Below are 13223 nucleotides of genomic sequence, written 5' to 3'. Positions count from 1 at the left end.
ATTAACTAAAAGCCATAATAGTTGGATCCTGCATCCATAGAGTTAGCACATCCTACTATTAACCTGCCTAAATTATGTATGACATGTGCATAATTAAACTAAATACCAAATACACAGAGGCAAAACCCTAGCTCTGATACCAATTGTTGGTTGCTACTCGGAAAACCTATAGGTTCCACTGTACAAAAATTTTGTACAAAGGTCTGAACCTTTTCCTAGCTACCATGTGTTCTTTTAAATTAAATTTTGGATCGCCTGCGGAACTTAACACGTTTGATCCAAAACTTAATCTATTTGTTCTTTTAGGTTTTGACTTGGATCTCCTGCGGAACTTAACATGTTCGACCCAAGTCTCCTTAAGTTATTAATTCCATTAAATATTAATTTCCATAAAAGGTTCCCAGTACTGACGTGGCGAGGCACATGGCCTTCTTGGATATGGGAGCAACCACCACCGACTAGACAAAACCTTTAATAGAAAGCTAATATTTAATTTCCTAAAATAACTTTAGGTTAACCAAAAAGAACAATCAAATCACAAGGAAAAGAAAGAAACAAAAGAACACAACTTCGAAAAAACATATTCGAAATACTAGAACGTAAGCCTCTTGTATTTGGTATTATTTCTATAAATAACTAGCATGATGCGGAAATAGAAATTACTAGTTATACCTTGTAGAAAAACCTCTTGATCTTCTACCGTATTCCTCTTCTAACCTCGGACGTTGTGTTGGCAACGATCTTCCAAGATGAGAAACCACCAACCACCTTCTTCTTCTCCAAGCAAGGTTCGGCCACAAAAGAAAAGCTTCACCAAGGAGAAAAACCAAAATACTAACCAAGCTCCAAGAGATGCTAGCTTTCTCTCCTTCTTCTTCTTCTTCTCCAAGTAGTATCCGGCCACCACAAGAGCTCCAAGGAAGGGAGAGAGGTTCGGCCACCACAAGAGGAAGAGAGGGAGAGGATGGACCGGCCACCACAAGGAACAAGAGAGGGAGAGGAATAATAGATGTTGTGTCTTGTGAAGGCACCCTCACCCCTTCTTTTATATTCCTTGGCCTAGGCAAATTAGGAAATAAATTTTCCTTAATTTCCTTGACATGATTTAATTGAGAGAAATAAAATAAAATTTCCCCAATTAATTTGTGATGGCCGGCCACATCATTGGAAGGCAAATAGGACAAGTTTCAATCAACAATTAAAACTTCCTAATTTGTTTCCGAAAATTAAAAAAAAATAAAATTTCTCTTTAAAATCTCTTCATGGTTAATAAAAGGAAATTTCTATAATTTTAATTTTATCAATCATGTGGATAATTTTAAAGAGAAAATAAAATATCTTACCAATCTACAAATTAGGAAAGAGATCTAATCTCTTTCTTAATCTTTTGTAGATCTTTTACAAGAGAGATATTTTAATTTTAATTCTCTTTAATAAATTATTTCTTCCACATAATAAAAACTAAAATTAAAATCCCTTTTTAATTTTATTTGGCCGGCCCTACTAGCTTGGGTTCAAGCTAGGGCCGGCCACCCCAAAATATACCTAGGCCGGCCCTAGCTTGTTCCCAAGCTAGCTTGGCCGGCCCCCATTGGGTGGGTATAGAAGGTGCGTATAGGTGGGTATAAAACTCTATAAATAAGAGGCTACGATAGGGACCGAGAGGAGGAATTGGTTTTGGTCTCCCGATAAAATTAAGCATCCCGTGTTCGCCCCGAACACACAACTTAATTTTATCAATGATAATTCATTCCACTAGAGAACTATCATTGAACTACCGCACCAATCCCAAATTACATTTTTGGGCTCCTTCTTATTATGAGTGTGTTAGTCTCCCTGTGTTTAAGATATCGAATGTCCACTAATTAAGTGAGTTACTGACAACTCATTTAATTAATATCTAACTCCAAGAGTAGTACCACTCAACCTTATTATCATGTCGGACTAAGTCCACCTGCAGGGTTTAACATGACAATCTTTATGAGCTCCTCTTGAGGACATTATCAACCTAGTATCACTAGGACACAGTTTCCTTCTATAATCAACAACACACACTATGAGTGATACCATTTCCCAATTTATCGGGTTTATTGATTCATCGAACTAAATCTCACCCATTGATAAATTAAAGAAATAAATATCAAACATATGTGCTTGTTATTATATTAGAATTAAGAGCACACATTTCCATAATAACTGAGGTCTTTGTTCCTTTATAAAGTCAGTATAAAAGGAACGACCTCAAATGGTCCTACTCAATACACTCTGAGTGTACTAGTGTAATTATATAGTCAAGATAAGCTAATACCTAATTACACTACGACCTTCTAATGGTTTGTTCCTTTCCATTCTGGTCGTGAGCTATTGTTTATAATTTATAAGGTACTGATAACATCATCTTCTGTATGTGACACCACATACTATGTTATCTACAATATAAATTAAATGAACAACTACAAACAAATGTAGATAATTAGACCAAATGTGATTTTTTATTCATAATGAATGTTTACAAAGCTTAGGCTTTCAGTATACACTCCAACAATCTCCCACTTATACTAATGACTAAGCTGCCATATCTTCTACCATACATCTGATTCCCATTCCCTCCACATGCCGATCGAAAGCTTTCGCCGGAAGGGCCTTAGTGAAAGGATCTGCCAGGTTATCCGCTGATGCAATCTTGGCGATGACAACTTCTCCTCGCTTCACGATATCTCGTATCAGGTGGTACTTGCGCTCTATATGTTTACTCGCCTTATGAGCTCGTGGTTCCTTCGAGTTTGCAACTGCACCGCTATTATCACAATAAATTGTGATGATCTTGGGCAAACAGGAATCACATCTAAGTCCATTAGAAAGTTCCTGAGCCATACTGCTTCTTTAGCTGCCTCAGAGGCTGCTACATACTCAGCTTCCATGGTTGAGTCCGAAACGCATTTCTGCTTAACACTCCTCCATGAAATGGCTCCACCTCCTAAAGTAAACACATAGCCTGATGTAGACTTACTATTGTCCCTATCTGATTGAAAATCTAAATCCGTGTAACCCACAGGGAGCAAATCATCTGCTTGGTAAACTAGCATATAATCCCTAGTCCTTCTCAGGTACTTTAATATATGCTTTACCGCAGTCCAATGTCCTTGTCCAGGGTTACTCTGATATCTGCTAACCATGCCTACGGCAAAATAGATATCAGGTCTCGTACATAGCATTGCATACATTAGGCTTCCTACAGCCGAAGCATAAGGAACTGCTTTCATGTCCTCTATCTCTTTTGATGTCTTTGGAGACATCTCTTTAGATAAAGCTACTCCATGTCTAAAAGGTAAGAAACCTTTCTTGGAGTCTTGCATGCTAAAACGAACAAGGATTGTATCTATATATGAAGCTTGGGATAGACACAACATTCTTTTCTTGCGATCCCTTATAACTTTGATCCCAAGAATGTGTGCACATTCTCCTAAGTCCTTCATATCAAATTGTTTGGACAACCATACCCTTACGTCTGATAATACCTTGACATTGTTGCCAATTAACAAAATATCATCTACGTATAGTACAAGAAATACCACCACGTTTCCGTTACACTTCTTATATACACAAGACTCATCCGGACTTTGAATAAATCCATATGACTGGATTACTTCATTAAATCGGATGTTCCAAGACCTTGAAGCTTGCTTTAGTCCATAAATGGACCGATTGAGCTTGCATACTAGATGCTCTTTGCCTTTTTCAATGAACCCTTCTGGTTGCTTCATATGGATGTTCTCTTCAAGACTTCCATTAAGGAAAGCTGTCTTGACATCCATTTGCCAAATCTCATAATCCATATGAGCAGCAATGGATAAGAGTATCCGGATAGACTTAAGCATGGCTACCGGTGAAAAGGTCTCCTCATAATCGATTCCCTCTTTCTGAGTGTACGCTTTCGCAACAAGCCTAGCTTTGAAGGTTTCTACCTTCCCGTCTGTCCCTCTTTTCCTTTTGTAGATCCACTTGCATCCAATGGCTTTTACACCATTGGGTGGTTCTACAAGCTCCCAGACTTTATTAGAGTACATAGACTCTATTTCAGAATTCATTGCCTTTTGCCAAGATGCTGCATCTATATCTTGGAGTGCTTCATCATATGTTCGTGGATCAGGTTCATGTTTACCCGGGATCAAGTCCGAAGACTCTCCCAAAAACATGAATCTTTCAGGCTGCCTTACAACCCTCCCACTACGACGAGGCACTGTCTGTGGTTGTGTATCATGTGTGACACGTGTTGCAGTCTCTTGTGGTACTTCATCTTGTATTGTTGGTACTAAAGTAGACGTGTCCTCTCTAAGTTCTTCTAAAACAACTTTACTACTGGGCTTGTGATCCATTATATAGTCTTCTTCTAAAAACTGGGCATTGGTGCTAACAATGACCTTCTGGTCTTTAGGACTATAAAATAAACCACCTTTCGTTCCTTTGGGATATCCTACAAACACGCGAACTTCTGTATGAGATTCTAACTTATCAGCATCTGGTTTCAGCACATGTGCTGGACTACCCCATATCCGAATATGTCTTAGACTGGGTTTTCGCCCATTCCACAATTCTATGGGAGTAGAAGAAACTGATTTAGAAGGTACTAAGTTCAGAACGTATACTGCTGTTTCCAGAGCATATCCCCAAAACGAATTTGGTAATTCTGAATAACTCATCATTGATCTAACCATCTCCATAAGAGTCCTATTCCTTCGTTCTGCTACACCATTCTGTTGGGGTGTTCCAGGTGCAGATAATTGGGATTGAATCCCGGCCTCTGATAAGTAATTCCTAAACTCTCCTAAGAGGTATTCGCCACCACGATCTGACCGTAGTGTCTTGATACTTTTACCTAGTCGTTTCTCCACATCAACCTTGTATTCTTTGAACTTATCAAAGCACTCGGACTTGCGGCGCATTAGGTAAATGTATCCATATCTTGAATAATCGTCTATGAAAGAGACAAAATATTCAAAACCTCCTCTTGCCTGGACAGACATAGGACCACACAAATCAGAGTGAACCAACTCTAACACTTCTTTGGCTCTATACCCCTTGGCCTTGAACGGCCTCTTGGTCATTTTACCTTCTAAGCAAGATTCACAAGTTGGAAAATTTTCCAACTCTAATGAACTTAAAAGTCCATCGGCTATAAGCCTCTGAATCCTACTTAAGTTAATATGACCAAGCCTTAGATGCCAAAGATATGCTTGGTTCATTTCTGAAGGTTCTTTTCTCTTATTAGAATTAGAAGATGAATTATAAATTTCCATGTTTTGCTTTGTGGAAGAATTTGGATTTAAAATATACAAATTGCCAACTAATGCACCCGAACAGATAATCACTTTATTTCTTTTAATAACTACATCGTTACTGAAAGAAACTGAATATCCATCTAAAAACAGTTTAGAAACTGAAATTAAATTCTTTCTAAAACTGGGTACATAAAGATAATTTCTTAAAACCAAATTTCTATTTCTACTAAAAGATAAGTAGACGTCTCCCACTGCAATAGCTGCCACCTTAGTAGCATTGCCCATGTAGACAGTAATCTCCCCTTCAGATAGTCGTCGGGTTTCCTGGAACCCCTGCAAGGAATTGCAGACATGATCAGTGGCTCCCGTATCTACACACCAGGTGCTGGTAGATAACACCGCTAAACATGTTTCAACAACTAGAGTATGAGATATACCTTTGTTTTGGTTCTTACGAGGACAGTCCGCCTTCCAATGTCCTGCCTGCTTGCAGATGAAGCACTTGCCCTTCGGCTTCTTCATTCCAGCTTTAAATCCCGTACTCTGAGATTTATTCACTTTCTTTGCTGAACCAGTTTGTTTCTTCTTCTTCTTACCTTTTGGTTTAGAAGTAGAACCATTTTCAGCATAGTGAATTTGAGCATTGTGACGAAATAACCCTTCTGCTGCTTGAAGTTCTGTCAGTAGTTCCCCTAATGAATAAATCCTTTTATTCATATTATAGTTCAGGCGGAACTGCTCAAAACTTCTAGGTAGGGTTTGGAGGATCATATCGATCTGGGTTTCCCCATCAATTTCTCCTCCAAGGATCTGTATTTCGTTCAGATAAGCCATCATGTTTAGGATATGATCCCTTACAGGAGTACCCTCTTGCATGGTGGCTGTCATTATCTTTCTCATAGCTTCTTGTCTAGAAGCCCTATCCTGATGACCAAAGAGTTCTTTGAGATTGTTCATAATATCATAAGCTGTTGGTAAATCTTTATGCTGATGTTGCAATACATTTGACATTGAAGCCAAAATGTAACACCGCGCCATCTCATCTGCTTTTACCCATTTCCTATGATATTCAATCTCCTCTTGGGTAGATTCACCAGTGGGTGCATCAGGGCAATGCTCAGTCAGTACAAATTTATAGCTTTCAGCAGTAAGAACAATGTCCAGGTTTCTTTTCCAATCTATGTAATTTGGTCCAGTAAGTCTATTTTGTTGAAGTATGATGGACAGTGGGTTGAAAGTCATCCTAAGAATCACAAATAACTTTTGGTCAGAACTCTAAATTTAGAATAATATTGATTCCTCAAACAATACTATTTTAAATTAACCAACACCTTAAAACACCGTGAATTTTGTATGCCACGTTAGTGTGGACGTATACAAATTCAACATTTGTAAAAGGAGGGTTTTAACCCATTGATTTTATTATCTTGTCAACCTAACTTTTTGACAAATAAAATTAATAGTTGGTATTATTTGGTCACACAAATAATAGCAGTGACTCCGTTGGGGAGGATACTATTAGATGTGTCTAAGTGTACACCATTACTTGACACTAAGTCCATTAATAAGATTATGCCCTTCCGTTGGGGAAGATCACACGCTCTTAATTAACTTCCTATAGTCATCCATAAATGGAAGTCTGTTCTAGTGGTCCGCAAACAAGCTCATCCGTTATGGAGGAAGGCACTCAGAGCCAACGCGCAAGCTTGTTTGCATCACTTACAAACCAGTAATGGAGACCATGGGATTTACTTAAAAATCCCTCTCCCACTTAGTTATTTATAAATGAGGAATTTTAACTATGCTAGCCTACTAAACTTGTAAACTAACATGCACACACAGCACAATATAAAAGCAATAAATAGAAAATCTAATTTTCAACTATTATGGCTTTTATCTTTAATTGTCCTCCGTGTGTTGTCATCCGAAGCTGCTGCCATATTTGGCCACCGCCACCGGGTCTAACTGTCGCATCCATCTTGCTCCGAGTTCCGCTGCGCCTCTGGTCCTTAGAAGGTTCCACGCTTTGCAAGATTCGATCCACGACATAAATAGAATTTTACATTTTGATCCTATATTCCATAAAAGGAATGTACATGTATCTAGATCAAAAATAAAATCCTAATAAAACTAAATACTGTATATTTTAATACAATCATGCACACACATATAAATTGCCCTTGACATGTCCAAGGGTCCAATCACACACATAATTAACTAAAAGCCATAATAGTTGGATCCTGCATCCATAGAGTTAGCACATCCTACTATTAACCTGCCTAAATTATGTATGACATGTGCATAATTAAACTAAATACCAAATACACAGAGGCAAAACCCTAGCTCTGATACCAATTGTTGGTTGCTACTCGGAAAGCCTATAGGTTCCACTGTACAAAAATTTTGTACAAAGGTCTGAACCTTTTCCTAGCTACCATGTGTTCTTTTAAATTAAATTTTGGATCGCCTGCGGAACTTAACACGTTTGATCCAAAACTTAATCTATTTGTTCTTTTAGGTTTTGACTTGGATCTCCTGCGGAACTTAACACGTTCGACCCAAGTCTCCTTAAGTTATTAATTCCATTAAATATTAATTTCCATAAAAGGTTCCCAGTACTGACGTGGCGAGGCACATGGCCTTCTTGGATATGGGAGCAACCACCACCGACTAGACAAAACCTTTAATAGAAAGCTAATATTTAATTTCCTAAAATAACTTTAGGTTAACCAAAGAGAACAATCAAATCACAAGGAAAAGAAAGAAACAAAAGAACACAACTTCGAAAAAACATATTCGAAATACTAGAACGTAAGCCTCTTGTATTTGGTATTATTTCCATAAATAACTAGCATGATGCGGAAATAGAAATTACTAGTTATACCTTGTAGAAAAACCTCTTGATCTTCTACCGTATTCCTCTTCTAACCTCGGACGTTGTGTGGGCAACGATCTTCCAAGATGAGAAACCACCAACCACCTTCTTCTTCTCCAAGCAAGGTTCGGCCACAAAAGAAAAGCTTCACCAAGGAGAAAAACCAAAATACTAACCAAGCTCCAAGAGATGCTAGCTTTCTCTCCTTCTTCTTCTTCTCCAAGTAGTATCCGGCCACCACAAGAGCTCCAAGGAAAGGGAGAGGTTCGGCCACCACAAGAGGAAGAGAGGAGAGGATGGACGGCCACCACAAGGAACAAGAGAGGGAGAGGAATAATAGATGTTGTGTCTTGTGAAGGCACCCTCACCCCTTCTTTTATATTCCTTGGCCTAGGTAAATTAGGAAATAAATTTTCCTTAATTTCCTTGACATGATTTAATTGAGAGAAATAAAATAAAATTTCCCTAATTAATTTGGTGACCGGCCACATCATTGGAAGGCAAATAGGACAAGTTTCAATCAACAATTAAAACTTCCTAATTTGTTTCCGGAAATTTTAAAAAATAAAATTTCTCTTTAAAATCTCTTCATGGTTAATAAAAGGAAATTTCTATAATTTTAATTTTATCAATCATGTGGATAATTTTAAAGAGAAAATAAAATATCTTACCAATCTACAAATTAGGAAAGAGATCTAATCTCTTTCTTAATCTTTTGTAGATCTTTTACAAGAGAGATATTTTAATTTTAATTCTCTTTAATAAATTATTTCTTCCACATAATAAAAACTAAAATTAAAATCCCTTTTTAATTTTATTTGGCCGGCCCTACTAGCTTGGGTTCAAGCTAGGGCCGGCCACCCCAAAATATACCTAGGCCGGCCCTAGCTTGTTCCCAAGCTAGCTTGGCCGGCCCCCATTGGGTGGGTATAGAAGGTGCGTATAGGTGGGTATAAAACTCTATAAATAAGAGGCTACGATAGGGACCGAGAGGAGGAATTGGTTTTGGTCTCCCGATAAAATTAAGCATCCCGTGTTCGCCCCGAACACACAACTTAACTTTATCAATGATAATTCATTCCACTAGAGAACTATCATTGAACTACCGCACCAATCCCAAATTACATTTTTGGGCTCCTTCTTATTATGAGTGTGTTAGTCTCCCTGTGTTTAAGATATCGAATGTCCACTAATTAAGTGAGTTACTGAAAACTCATTTAATTAATATCTAAGTCCAAGAGTAGTACCACTCAACCTTATTATCATGTCGGACTAAGTCCACCTGCAGGGTTTAACATGACAATCTTTATGAGCTCCTCTTGAGGACATTATCAACCTAGTATCACTAGGACACAGTTTCCTTCTATAATCAACAACACACACTATGAGTGATACCATTTCCCAATTTATCGGGTTTATTGATTCATCGAACTAAATCTCACCCATTGATAAATTAAAGAAATAAATATCAAACATATGTGCTTGTTATTATATTAGGATTAAGAGCACACACTTCCATAATAACTGAGGTCTTTGTTCCTTTATAAAGTCAGTATAAAAGGAACGACCTCAAATGGTCCTACTCAATACACTCTGAGTGTACTAGTGTAACTATATAGTCAAGATAAGCTAATACCTAATTACACTATGACCTTCTAATGGTTTGTTCCTTTCCATTCTGGTCGTGAGCTATTGTTTATAATTTATAAGGTACTGATAACATCATCTTCTGTATGTGACACCACATACTATATTATCTACAATATAAATTAAATGAACAATCTAATGGGGTATGATTCCTCCTTTCGGATACACCATTCCACTGTGGTGTTCCAGGAGGAGTGAGTTGGGATAGAATCCCACACTCAGCTAGATAGTCACGAAACTCATGGCTAAGGTATTCTCGACCTCGATTTGATCGAAGTATCTTAATATTCTTGTCAAGCTGGTTCTGTACTTCATTCTTGAATTCTTTGAACTTTTCAAAGGATTCAGACTTATGTGTCATCAAGTACACATAACCATATCTACTGAAGTCATCAGTAAATGTGATGAAGTACCTATAACCACCTCTACCAGTGACATTGAAAGGGCCACATACATCACTATGTATAAGTCCTAACAAATCAGTCGCTCTTTCGTTGTGCCCACTAAAGGGAGTCTTGGTCATCTTGCCTAGTAGGCATGACTCGCACGTCTCATAAGATTCAAAATCAAATTAGTCCAGCAAACCATCCTTATGGAGCTGGGATAAGCGCTTGTCATTTTATGACCTAAGTGACAGTGCGAGAGATAGGTTTGATTCAAGTCATTTGACTTGAACCTCTTGGTATTTATGTTATAGATAGGGCTTTCAAGGTCTAGAATGTAGAGTCTATTCATCAGAGGTACACTACAATAGAACATATCTTTTAAATAAAAAGAACAACATTTGTCCTTAATTATAAAAGAGAAACCTTTCTTGTCCAAACAAGAAACCAAAATTATGTTCTTAGTTAATGCAGGCACATAACAACAATCATCCAACTCTAATACAAGGCCAGAGGACAAAGATAGAAAATATGTCCCTACAGCAACAGCAGCAACTCGTGCTTCATTGCCTACTCGTAGGTCCACCTCGCCCTTCGCCAATGTCCTGCTATTTCTCAGCGCCTGCACATTAGTACAAATGTGAGAAGCACATCCGGTATCTAATATCCATGATGAAGAAATAGATAGATTGACTTCTATAACATATATACCTGAAGTGGAAGTCTCACTTCGCTTCTTCTTAAGATCTTCCAAGTACACCTTGCAGTTCCTCTTCCAGTGCCCGGTCTGACCACAGTGGAAGCAGGTAGCATCCTTGGCGACCCCTCCTTTAGGCTTCAGTGCCTTGCCTTTGCCCTTGGCTTGGGACTTTCCTTTTCCTTAGGGCTTGCCCTTGTCCTTATGTTTCTGAACCATCTTAAGGTTCAGCTCAGCAGTTCTCAACATGCTAAGCAGCTCGGGCAATGGCTTGTCAATTTCGTTCATATTGTAGTTTAGAACGAACTGACTATAGCTATCCGGCAAGGATTGTAAGATCAGGTCAGTGGCCAGCTCTTGGCCAAGTGGGAATCCCAACCTCTGTAGGTTTTCTATGTACCCAATCATTTTGAGTACATATGGGCCTAAGGGAGCCCCATCTGACATCTTGCACTGAAATAGTGCTCTTGAGATCTCAAATCTCTCATGCCGCGCTTGTCCTTGATACCGTTGATGAAGATGTTCAACCATATCGTAAGCGCCCATCAACTCGTGTTGCTTCTGAAGCTCAGAGTTCATGGTTGTGAGCATTAGACAGGACACATCTAATGCGTCATCTTGATGCTTCTTGTAAGCATCTTTGTCTGCTCGCGGGGCATTAGCAGGAGGAGCCTCCGGAATGGGTTGCTCCATAACGTATAGTTTACGTTCCTGGGTGAGAACTATTCTCAAGTTCCTGAACTAGTCCAGGAAATATGCTCCGTTGAGCTTGTCCTTCTCAAGGACAAAACGCAGAGAGAAGGTGTTCGTATTCGACGTCATGGTTATCTACAATCGAAAAATACATAAAATAAATATCATATTCTTTTAAATCATTTAATTAGGCCTTTAACTAAATGATGCTCCCACTGAATTCTATAATTCATGTGGGACAACATCCACATCATACTAACCCTTGAGTTATCTTTGGCTATTACGCCCAAGATTTAGTATGATCGGTAGGTAACGATTTACCAATTACATCTCTATGCAACTCTTGTTTATAGGATCATTATCCGCAGTTATATTAAAACTTGAGTTAGCTTTGGCTAATACGCCCAAGAATTAATATAAATGTGATTTATGTCCTATCTTTCCAACCATTGGAAGAATGCCTATAGTTGTACTCGATCCAACCGAGTTAACTAGGAATACTCGATCTAATTAAGTTTGTCTTCGCCCATGCGTTGATAAGCGGGACAAAGATTGTCCCTCCGTACCCTACCAAGATAATATGTATTGCTCTGCTTTGGCAGATTCAACAACACATGTGATCGAGGTAGTGATAGATATCACGGCACGGTAGGCATTAGAGTTGACACAATTTAGATCTAATCTAATCGTCGATGTGTATCAAATACACGATAGATCTAATCTAATCGAAAGGGTGCATCTTGTACATGATTTAGATCTAATCTAATCGTTAGGCACTAATTAATTACTAATCATGCATCACATACACACAAGCAATTAATTAAATTAATTTGTGATTAGTCATGGCTCTACTACGATCTTCTCAAGCCAATGAGAAGATCGGATGGTCAACCTAAGGTCAACAGCTTCTCAAGCTCCTCCCTTTGACCACCTTGTGTTGCTCGCGCCTTCCTCATAACTCCGTCTCGAGTGGACCTTCCACCGCTCCAATTTTGTACATTACAATTTTGAAACTCGAGTTACATTCGAGTCTAAACTAATTTACAACAAGAATACAAAATAGAGAAAGACACGACGCGCAGGTCGCGAATCAAATGTACAACACGCACAACACAAATGACAACGCGCAGGCCGTAATATGAATTACAACACAAATCCAATCAGATTGGGTCCTTTTGGGCAATGACTAACACAAATTATACATAATTCTAAATTATGTAATTTTCATAATTTTAATACCAATTTTTACAATTTTTTACGAGTAAAAATTCCCGGCGGTCCCGTTTAGCGGTTTTCGGGCGCAATCGCGGAACGAATCCCCTTGCGGGGCCAGGGGCAGCGCCCCTACCCGCGATCTAACCATCGCGAGTGTCCCTAAGCGATCCTACAGCGCCTTAGTCCGCTATCTAAAAAAATTTTGGGGCGAAACCCTGCCGTTTCGGAAAAATCTTCTCGGTAGTCGAAGCCTACAAGCGTATAAACACTTGTCTTCGCTTCTACGAGAAAATTACTCATAAAAACCATAAAAACTTAAATTTACAGAAAATCACAGAAGCTATATTTTTTCATAAAAAATCAAACTAAACTCATACAAGTCTTAGCACGTGGCTCTGATACCACTGTTGGGTTTTCCGGGCTGCGAAAACCGC

This window comes from Zingiber officinale, unplaced genomic scaffold (genome assembly GCF_018446385.1).
Source record: "Zingiber officinale cultivar Zhangliang unplaced genomic scaffold, Zo_v1.1 ctg216, whole genome shotgun sequence".
Taxonomy (NCBI): Eukaryota; Viridiplantae; Streptophyta; class Magnoliopsida; order Zingiberales; family Zingiberaceae; genus Zingiber; species Zingiber officinale.
This window is presented reverse-complemented; position numbering follows the sequence as displayed.